We start from the raw sequence: 10,258 nt of genomic DNA, 5'->3' as shown, positions 1-10,258 counted from the left end.
TCATATCACTCTCTTTCTTCCCAGGGACGTTCCTGTCCCTCAGAGACTAGGGTCCCAGACCTCTGCCCTGCAGGATGATAAGACTTTCTGGGCCTTCCAATTCAAATAGTCAACCCTAATCATTCCATTTCCTGAACAAGACTTATTTTAGGTAATTTATGTTCAAACACCAAGAATTCCTCAACAGAAACCCCCGGATGAAAGTGTTATTGTGCTAATCTGTCCTCTCTTTGCTCATGGATAACCACATTCCACCAAATGCCGCAGACGGGTGTGGGAAGCCACTTACTTGCCGTGGTAGAGGTGCCATAATTAAGCTGCTCCGATGCAGGGTTGGTCCTCTGCTTTTCTGTACACTGCTCTGTGACTTTGAGGGGATTACTTGCGCTAACAAGCAAGGCCTCCACAAACAATGGGTTGAGAGGACGACTCAAAAGAAGCCGACCCAGTCTCTCTGGGATGCTTCTCCCTTTGACTGGCCTCACGAGGATCAGGCCCCTGATGGAATCACTGGAGATTTAGGGCTTGATTAAACCCTGGCTTTGGGCCAACATGCTGGTGGCCCCTTGATTTTCCCAGGTCCACCCAAGTGGCATAAACACCAGAGTAAGAATATGAACCGCTTAGCTGATCCCACAAGAGTCACTGCTCATTAGCTAGGAGTCTTAGTATCACCAGCTCACAGGGTTCAACAGGCATCAGCATGCCCGATCCTGGAAGGACAGCCTGACTTTAGGTTAATTGTCCCTACATCTGCACTCTCTGGAGCTACAGCTGGGGGGCTTTGTAGACCAACTTCACCATTGGGATCTTTGGGATTCCCATCCTTTCTTGGCCCAGTAAAGCCCAAGCTCTCCACCAGAGGCAACTAAATCATCTTAGTGTGCTGTCCCTGATTATTATTGGCATTTAGCGATCATTTTGCTTCTGAACAAATGGTCGGATCTTGCACAGCCCAAAGCATAAAGATTGGCCATGTTCACCTACTGGAGGGCACTGGAGAATTTCTCATGTGAGGGTACCCATGAAACACAAATGAAGCAACTGCATCCTTTCTTGGAGGAGCAACTGCATCCTTTCTTGAGTCTGGCGATTTTGTTGTTGCTTCGACTCAGCATTTGCTTGTGACCCTTAAGGACTCAGAAGACAGAGTAAGCTGCTTAGGTCTCCATATGGCTCAGGACAGAGCAAACAATATTCATTCCTCGAGCCCCAAAGCTAGCTGTCTCAGGGATCCCCAGGATTATCCTGAGGCTACCCCCGAAAGCATGAACCCCATAGTTGGTCTGTCTCATAGCCAAATCTCACCAGGAACCTGCATGTCCTGGCAAGATGTGGGTGACTTAGGAATGGCCTAACAACAGAAGGGGGAGAGCCAGGTATGACACCTTCCACCCTGACCAGCTGTGTGATCTTGGTTCTCATCTCTGCCGTAGTATCCATGCCCATGAACATGATGATGATCCTGCCACCAACTTTTCCCCTGTAGGAGGCTGCAAGAGTGAATTCATTAATGTTTATTGAGCACCGGGATTTCTTTGGAGAGTGGCCTTTATAAATATAAGGCATGATTAAAGGATGTCAGTTTGCTAACTCTCAGAGGAAGTACTTAATGGGATCAGGGCTAAATATCTTGATGATTGAGTTTCATTCTTTATTCAAATATGCACAGGGCTCCCATCACTCAATTCTGCCGTCCACTCATGCTATTATCCTGTTTTATTTTCTCATTTCCATATATAATAGTACAACAGCTGTTCCCCTCATACCATGCTTACCCACTGCCTCCTTCCCTCACCCCAGCTTCTGACACCTCCCCTGAGGTTACCAAGACCACCTGATTGTCAAGCTCATTGGCTTTTTCTCATTCTTCATTCTCCTTGTCCTTTCTGAGCATGACACTGGTCACTACCTGCTCCTCACCCTCGAAAGTCTTATTCTGTGGTTTCCTCAACCCCGGCAGGTCCAAACTGATGTCACCATTGTCTTCAAATCAATTCCCTGCCCTGCCCTCCAAACCTCCCTCTCCACGGACAACCCCCCAGTGCAGGCCCTTACTGTCCTAGCCTGCCCGGTTCTTAAAAAAACCTATCCCTGCCCTCTACACTCGAGGCAGGTGTGACACATGTATGTCTGTGAACTGTTCCACAGGCCTCTCTGCACCACCTAGGCCTCTGGCTGTTCTTTTCCCAAGCCCACCTCAGTCTCCTGCTCCCTGCCGGTGGGTGAGCTGCTCCAGATCCAGACACCGTAGGACCCGCTCTCCTGGTCACCCACCTTCCTGCCTGCTTCCCAGACCAGCAGGCACTCTTGCTCCCAGCAAGCCATCTGAACTGACTGAAAATCTAGCAGCCCTTCTTCTAGGGGCACCATGACAGACTTGTCCCCTCCAACAGCCCCCGGTGGACCCAGCCAAATAGACACACGTCAACACTTCCATAGACACACAAACGCTGATATACACAGATGTGCAAAGAGATGCAGGTACACGCACAGGCACACCCAGACACACACACAGGCACACACACAAGCACACACAGACATAGAGGCTCATATATACAGATACATACATACTCATATAGACATACACAAATACTCAGATATAGACACAGACACAAATACTCACATAGACATACAAACACATACTGACTGCCAGAAGCACCCACACAGATGTATACATAGACACACATACTCACATAGGCATGCACGTTAATACACAAAGTCACAAGCATACACACACAGAGACACACACATGGATTTTTGCTGCCCTCCCAGCATCCTGACAGGCTGAACTGATCTCCCTCACCCCTGCTGAGTAGCCAATTCTTACTCCTGCCCTTCTTCATTCTCATCTGTATTAGTCAGGGTTCTCCAGAGAAACAGAACCAATAGAATATATATATGTCTGTCTGTCTCTCTTTCTACACACACACACACACACAGAAATTTTAACAAACTGGCTCATGCAATTGGCTGGTAAGTCTGAAATCTGCAGCTTGAGTCTGAAGGCAGTCTGGAGGCAGAATTCCCTTTGCCTCAGGGGACTCCAATCTTTTCTCTCAAGGCCTCCAATGGATTGGATGAGGGCCATCACATTATGGAGGGTCATCTGCTCTACGCAAAGTGTACTGATTGCAATGTTAATCTTATCTAAAACAAAAAAATAAAGAAAATCTTCAGAGCAACACCTAGACTGATACTTCATCAAGTATCTGGTACCGTGGCCTAACCAAGTTGACACACAAAGTTAGCCACCACCTGGCGGCAAGCCAGTGCTCATGTAAGTCTCCCAAAATGTCACCCTTATCACAATGGCTCCCTGCTCTAAAACTTAAACATCTTCACTCCTGGATCAGAGTAGGCACGCGGTAAATATTTGTTCAGTAATTAAATAACGAATAGCCTTTGTGACAGGCTCTACACACAGCTCAACACAGGAGACTGTTTTGAGGGCCCAACAGTGAGCTCTGCTAGGAGCTGAGGATGCAAATATCAAAAGCCACTCTACACACTCCTTGTCTTTTCCGTCTGCCTTCTTGAGGCCGGGAGGCGTGCTGCTGATGTCTCTAATCCTGTCACAGTGCGCAACGGAGTCCTTTATACAAAGCAGGCCCTCAGCTGTGGATAAATTAACTTGATTCTTTTTATTGATCCCTGTATCAAATTTACCTGAAATAGAATACATTGTAGGGCCCCATTTTTAAAAGTATGATTCATAGCGTCCAAGCCCGTTTCTACCTTTATTTTTAAGATGCAGATGTGAAGAGGTATTTTCATACTCAGGAAGGATATATATACCACAGAACATTGACAGTGGTCTCTAGGGGTGGGCTTGTGGGTGGCTTCTATTTGATTTTTTATACTTTTCTGTGTCTTCCCCATTGTCCTCTGTGACCATGTGTTATTTTTATAACCATAAAAAAACTGCGTGTTTTTTTCTTTCATCTTTTCATTTATGAGTATGCAGAGATTCAGGGTCCCGCTCTGTGCGCTTTCTTGAGGCCCTTGGCATACCCCTTGGCTTTCCTTTGAAGAGAAGGCGTTCTGGGACACCCTTGTAAAAATCTGTGAGGTCATAAAGGTAAAGTTAACTGCAAACGGTTGTTCTGTTTTAATTATGTCCAAGTGTCGGGTAACATGGAACTTTCAAGGAAAGCGTTCAGGGAGTTAATGATTACGGTTGTTGTTAAACTGTTGTTAAGACGGAGAGCCGGTGCCGGGAAGCTGGGCACAGCGTCTTGCCTCCAGCCACTCCTCCAGCGCCCGGCCCTGCCACCGCTCCTGGGCCGCCTGTCGCCTGTCAGCCTGCTGTCAGGCTGCGTCCCAGCCAGACGAACAACACCCAGCCATGATGGAAGCGACTGTTCCTTGAACTTTGCTTCAGTCCCGCCTGCCGGGGTCTCCGGAGGAAGTGTTCACCTCTAGCCCAAATGAAATGGAGCTTCAGAAAAGCCTCAACAGAGGCCCCGAGCTTTGTATTTCTCAGACTGCCAGAGCCACCAGCTGCTGAGTGCCACGGAACTCCCAAAACCATGAAGGGGAAACCAAAGAGCTGGAGGAACGCAGACATCGCGTGGCCCCGAGAGTCTGTCTCCAGGGTCACCCGGACATGTGGCAGGTGGGCCCGGGGAGTGACAGGGGCCGCTTGCAGGAAGGTGGGGCGAACGAGAACAAGGAGGCCACGCCCACTCGGAGGCTGAAATTCCAAGAAACTCGCTCTGCGCAAGGCCAAATTTGTGAAATCCTCTCGTCCTGGAAAGGATCCCACACAAATTTCTGGGGTTTCCAGTGTGATATTTGATAAGTGCCAATGGGCTGAAAATATTCCCAAGATTTTTGGGCTTTGTACAGTTAGTGGTGGCTGCCGAAGGCCGTCTCACCGCCTGCAGTGTCCCGCCAGTGGCTGCGGTGGCCAGGCAAGGGCTGGCATTTGTGCCTGACCGCTTTGGCCCTCCCGTGGGGCGTGCCCTGCCATCTGGGCCTGTGGAGGAAAGCAGGGCTCCGGTTCCACGTCCTCACAGGCAGCATCCCCTGCAGGCAAAGAGATAGCAGCAGCCCCCCCAAATGCCCTGGTGGCAGCACAGTGGGCCCCAGCCAGGCTGCCCTCCTTGCTCCCTTTCAGCCACCGAATGCCAGAGCTGGAGGAAATCTTTGTGCTCATCCACCCAACCTCCTCACTGACTAGCAGGTACCCCCTCAGACACCAGCTCCCTGAGGGCAGAGCGGGGCTGGCTCTGGTCTTCGTACCTTTGTGTTCCCAGAGCCTGGCATTGAGTAGGGCTCCCCCAGTAGGAGGTGAATGAGTGGGCGAATGAACGAACCAACTCTTTTCTTGTTGTCTTACCTGCACAGAGTGACACTTTGGACAGGTCACATTTTCCTCTGTCCCTTCGGCTTTTTGGTAGAATGAGCCCACTGCTGTCGGTTCCCCTCCCAGCTCACAGAATCCCCAGAGCCAAGCCCGCCACGGCCTTCTGGTGAGTGTCTCAGGAGGAGCACCCACAGAAAGGAGGAGCACCCACAGAAAGGATTACCAACCTCAGCCTTCGTATCTGTTTCCCAGGGCTGCTGTAACAGGACCACAAACTTGGTGAAGCTTGGCTTACAACAGGAGTGTATTCCCCCACAGTTCTGGAGGCTGGAAGTCTGAAATCAATGCGTTGGCAAGGTTGTCTCTTGCTGAGGGCTCTGAGGGAGAATCTGTTCCAGGCCTCTCTCCAGCTTCTGGTGTTTGCCTGCTATCCTTAGCACTCCCTGACATCTGGCTGCGTGATCGCTCCGATCCCTGTCTCCCTCTTCATGCGCCACTCTCCCTGTGTCTCTTCTCTTCTTGTCAGGAACTGTATCTCAAGACTCAGCCTCTCCACTGCACTGGCCTGGGCCAACTGCCAATCTGCTGTGTCACCTTGGAGAGGTGTCTTTACTTCTCTGTGCAGTTTTCCTGCTTAAACTTTGGAAGGAATTAAGGGTTTACCCTACTCCAGTATGACCTCATCTTCACAAATTACATCTGCCACGACCCTACTTTAACAGGACACGTTCTGAGCTCCAGGAAGGACATGGATTTTAGGGGGCTACCATCCAACCCAGAACAGCCTTCCTGCTCCCACCCCGACAAAGTTCTATCTGATTCTCCACCTCCATCACTGCCCCTTCCTTTAGTTGGGGGTGTGGGCTTCGGGAATGTGGTTTCACCTGCTCACTAGTCTAAGCAGCAGTTGGGAGGCCAAGGGTAGGGAGCTGTCTGTCACTGTTTCCCTCCATGGACGTGGACACCCTGGGGTTCCCTGAACTGCCAAGTCTGAACTATAAGTCAGTATACCCAGTCCACACCGCATAATAGCGTCACCCGGGAAGCTCTTCACACACACGGAGCACTCCCAGGATGCCAGTTCACTTGGTCAGAGTGGCACCTGACATGCCTATTTTTTGAAAGCTCATCAGGTGACTCTAATGTGAAGCCCGGATAAGAACAACTGTGTCAGATGCTGTGGAAACAGCTCTCTCTTTAGGAGAGGGGATGCAGCCACACTCACACACACACACACACACACACACACACACACACACAGCAGGAATATGAGCTTCTGCAGTTCACTGCCTGCTGGACCCTGAATACCTATTAGAAAATTCCCCCACCTACATCACAGGCTGCACGAGAGAACAAACGCATACTTGGAGGACCTGAAACAGACAGCAGCAAGCACAAAATGTCCTTACGTTTCCTGTTTTACTTTGAAAGTTGGAATTTTGCTTTCCCTTCTATAATATAGCCATCTTCTTTTACAATTTAAAAAAAAGAGATTTTTTTTTTCTCCCAAAATATCCAAGTGTAGACATGAGGCTCCAGAAAGATGTGCCATGTTTAAGCTGTGGCTTTGTAGACTCTTCAACACCTTATCAGGTCCCCCTGAGGTTCCCGACTTTGATAAGCCCAGACAGAGTGTGAGAGGGAGCAATCAAGCTGCTCAAACTTTGGAACAAATTGCATCTTACGGAGGGCAGCCTGTGCCCAGAGAGATTAGGTAACTCACCCAAGATCACACAGTTTGTCATCAGTGGGAACTGTATCTCAAGATCCAACTTTGCCGCTGCACCGACTTAGGTCAACTGCAGATTTGCTGTGTGACCTTGGATAGGGGTCTTTACCTCTCTGTGTCGGTTTTCCTGCCCATAAAATGCTGATGATATCTGTTCCAACTCAGAGGATGTGTGTGGAAGCACTTAAAAATTGTATGGAAAGGCAAGGCGCTGTAATCGTGGTGGTTACAGCCTAACACTTCTAGGGGAGGCACGGTGACGCCCCCAGGAGGGGCCGCTGCAGGGTCATGCTGACAGGCCACTGTCTGAGGGAAGAGCAGTGCGGTGCACTCTGCCCCTTTGAGCTGAGAGGTCCAGGTGAGCTCCCTAACGTTCCAGTCCAGGGAAGGCGGGGTCCTTGGGAGCTTATGCCCCTCACCTCAGTTTGCTCTCCCCTGCTCCAAGCTCTTATCTGCCCGGCCCCAGCCAGGGTAACAGGCCAAAGAAGGCATTTCCCCCCCAAAACAACCTTCTTGTCCCAATCCTGAGAATGTCATTTCAAAAGGGTAAGTAAGTCATGGAAAACTAAGTGGCAAACAACAGCACTGCCAGCCTCTTCTTTCTCCTCTCACGAGGCCGCAGAGACCTTTCCCCACAACCTGTCTCCTCGGGAGGAAGTGGGCGGCCAGCCTGCTCCGGACCCCTCCCTGGCTGTCCCAGTCTGCTCGGCCCAAGCCTGCCCTTTTCTGTTTACACTGGGAGAGGAGCTTCTGCGGAGCTTAAGTGCAGTTCTGGCCCTTTTGTTTGTTTTCAAGTCAAGTTACAACTTTGCTCCTGGATTTTTTGCAAATTCCATGTATCTTCTTCTGTCCAGGGTCTCTGCACAAATCCTTGAGAGCTTCCCTCCTCCTCTGTGGACAAATAACCAGAGGCCCGGGAAGGGGCAAGGAACACAGGGATGGGTGGGTAGAACGACAGACAGACGCAGAGGAGGCACACCAGGAAGGGCCAGAGGCTGTCCCCCGGTGCCTCAGGGGGACGGAGTGCGTCTGGCAATGCAGAAGCAGCCATAGGTCACCCAGGGAGGACAAAGCCAAAGGAAGGCCAGCCACCCAACGTCCTGCCCCCTTGCTGCAAAGACCTCCACAGGGAGGAAGAACCGGGCTGAAAGGCAAAGAAACCCCAGGCCTCAGTGGAGGGAATAAAGAAAGGAAGTTCTGATTTGGAGGGAAGGAGCCCACGTGGTTTCTGGCAGGTGTTGGTCCGAGTCCCAAGGGGCCTAAAAAGGACACCACGAGGAGCTGTGTGACAAGGGCTACGGGTCTGAGGGTTAGGCCCATCGAGGCCCACCCCAGGCATGGCAGGGCCGGCGGGGAAGGCCCAGGACACGGCTGGGCACCAGCACAGCATCTGAGAGTTCCCGTCCCCTCTCTTTCCTCCCCAAACACCATGGTCCCCATAAACCACTGATGAAGAGCAAACAACTACAAGCTGAAGCCCACCAGGGAGAGAAAGAGAATCAAACCGAGCCGAACAAACTGATAGCGGGGTGTCTAGCCATGCTGTTGGCTGGTCCTCCTTCCCGGCTGGAGCCCCCACCCCACCCCACTCCGGCTTGTGCCAGGAGCACTCACTGGCTTCAAGCCCTGTGTTGCAGTGTGGGAGAGGTGAGAGGTGGTCCCAGGGGCCAGCAAAGTGGGACTGCTGGAATCTCAGCTCCCAGTGACTTGACCCAGAGTTGGGTTTTAACCTCCCCTGACCTGGGGCAGCAGCGGCAGGTAGCTGGGATGACCACAGGGTGCCCTCAAGTCCTCACTGAAGGACTCACTTTTCCCATCACCCCTCCATGTCATGGTCCAAAGGCATGAGACTCAGCCCTCAGCAGTCCGGCCCGGAGCCACATTCAAGGAGCCTCAGGAAGTGGGGGTTGAGTGAATGAGAACAGGCCAGGCCCCCTCTGCCTTGAGGAGCCGTTCTGGCTTCCTGAAACAGGTGCTGTTGCTAACCCATGGAACGAATGGAAGGACCTTCCACAGCCAGGCCTGGCTTCCACCCTCCTGGAGCTGTTGGGCCCTGGTGCTTCCTGTCACTCATCACTCTGCCACAAGACCAGCCTCCCTCTCCTCAGGCCTCTGCCCTTTGCATGCACGCCCTCATCTTTCCAGCCTCCAGCCTGTTTCATCTCAGTCTCTCATCTGCCTGGCCCCCTTAGCCACCTCCCACACTCACTTCCCAGACCTCGCCACCAGTGGCTCTGGAACATCAGCTTCTCCTCTCACCTCTTCCTTTCTGCCACTGTCCTCTCCTGCCCTTTCTTGTGCCCACCCCCTGCCCATGTCCCTTTAAGAGCTTCCTTTTCCACCCAAGCTTTCATCTGCACCACTCTCCTCTCTGGCCAAGTCAGCCAAACCACTGTCCCTGAGGCCTTTCCCCCTCCTTGGACTCCCCAGACCCCACCTCCACCTGCCACCCACAGAGTCTCTCACTGCTCACCAGACCAAGAAGATCCAGGCATCTCTTCAGGGGCTTCCTTGCACCTCTTTCCCCCACCTCACGGTTCCTTCACATCACCCTCTCATCGTCCCTTCCCTCGGTCTGTGTGCAGCTGACACCCCATCTTCCTCTGCAAAACTAACTTACTTACCAGGCCCAAAGCAGCCTCATGGGCTCCTGTCTCTTCCATGCCATGCCATCCTCTGTCCTCGTTCCTAGATCAGAAGTTGCATTAATGGGATTCCCACATTTGAGAAGCATGGCACCAAAGCATGGCCACATCTTCCTTATCCTAAAATGGCTTCCCCTGGGCCCACTGTCTTTAAGTTCACCATCATTTTCTTTTGTTCCATGTATTACAAACTTCTTTATGGGGTCCCTGACACCTTCTGCTTCTATTTTCTCTCCTCGGGTTTTGGCAGCTGGCCGCTGCTTGAGGCCATTTTCATAGGCCTTGCTCCCAAACATGGCCCCGGGAACCACCTCCATGACCCCCTCCTCACATGGCTCAGCCCCCACTGACTACTCAGATTCTCTTCCTGGGCTCTCCTGACAACCTTCTTCCAGGTTTCCATTTCTCTTCCAGGTTTCCCTCTCTCTTCCTCAGCTTGCCCATCTCTGTTTATGAATCTCCACCCTCCCCATTGCCCAGGTTCAAAATCCTCAGAATTGTTTTCATCTCTCCTTCCTCTCTTTGCACATCTCATCAGCCTCCAGAAACCTGCAGAATCTTCTTTTGCACTAT

The 10,258-nt window shown here is 51.5% G+C and overlaps 1 long non-coding RNA gene across 2 annotated transcripts; it reads right to left on the bottom strand.

The window, feature by feature from the left end:
- Window positions 1-3,619: 3,619 nt before the first annotated feature.
- LOC147579876 (uncharacterized) lies at window positions 3,620-9,754 on the bottom strand. 2 transcript variants are annotated; one of them, XR_015252246.1, is made up of 3 exons: window positions 9,665-9,754; window positions 5,539-5,646; window positions 3,620-5,031 (listed from the first exon to the last, which is right to left on the bottom strand). It is a non-coding gene; the product is annotated as an uncharacterized LOC147579876 (long non-coding RNA). The 2 variants fall into 2 exon arrangements; XR_015252247.1 differs by having other exon boundaries at window positions 3,620-4,981.
- Window positions 9,755-10,258: the final 504 nt, after the last annotated feature.

This window comes from Puma concolor, chromosome B3 (genome assembly GCF_028749965.1).
Source record: "Puma concolor isolate L17-30 chromosome B3, mPumCon1.1.hap2, whole genome shotgun sequence".
Lineage (NCBI taxonomy): Eukaryota > Metazoa > Chordata > Mammalia > Carnivora > Felidae > Puma > Puma concolor.
The sequence above is the reverse complement of the archived record's forward strand: the minus strand, read 5'-3'. Positions and strand labels throughout refer to the sequence as shown.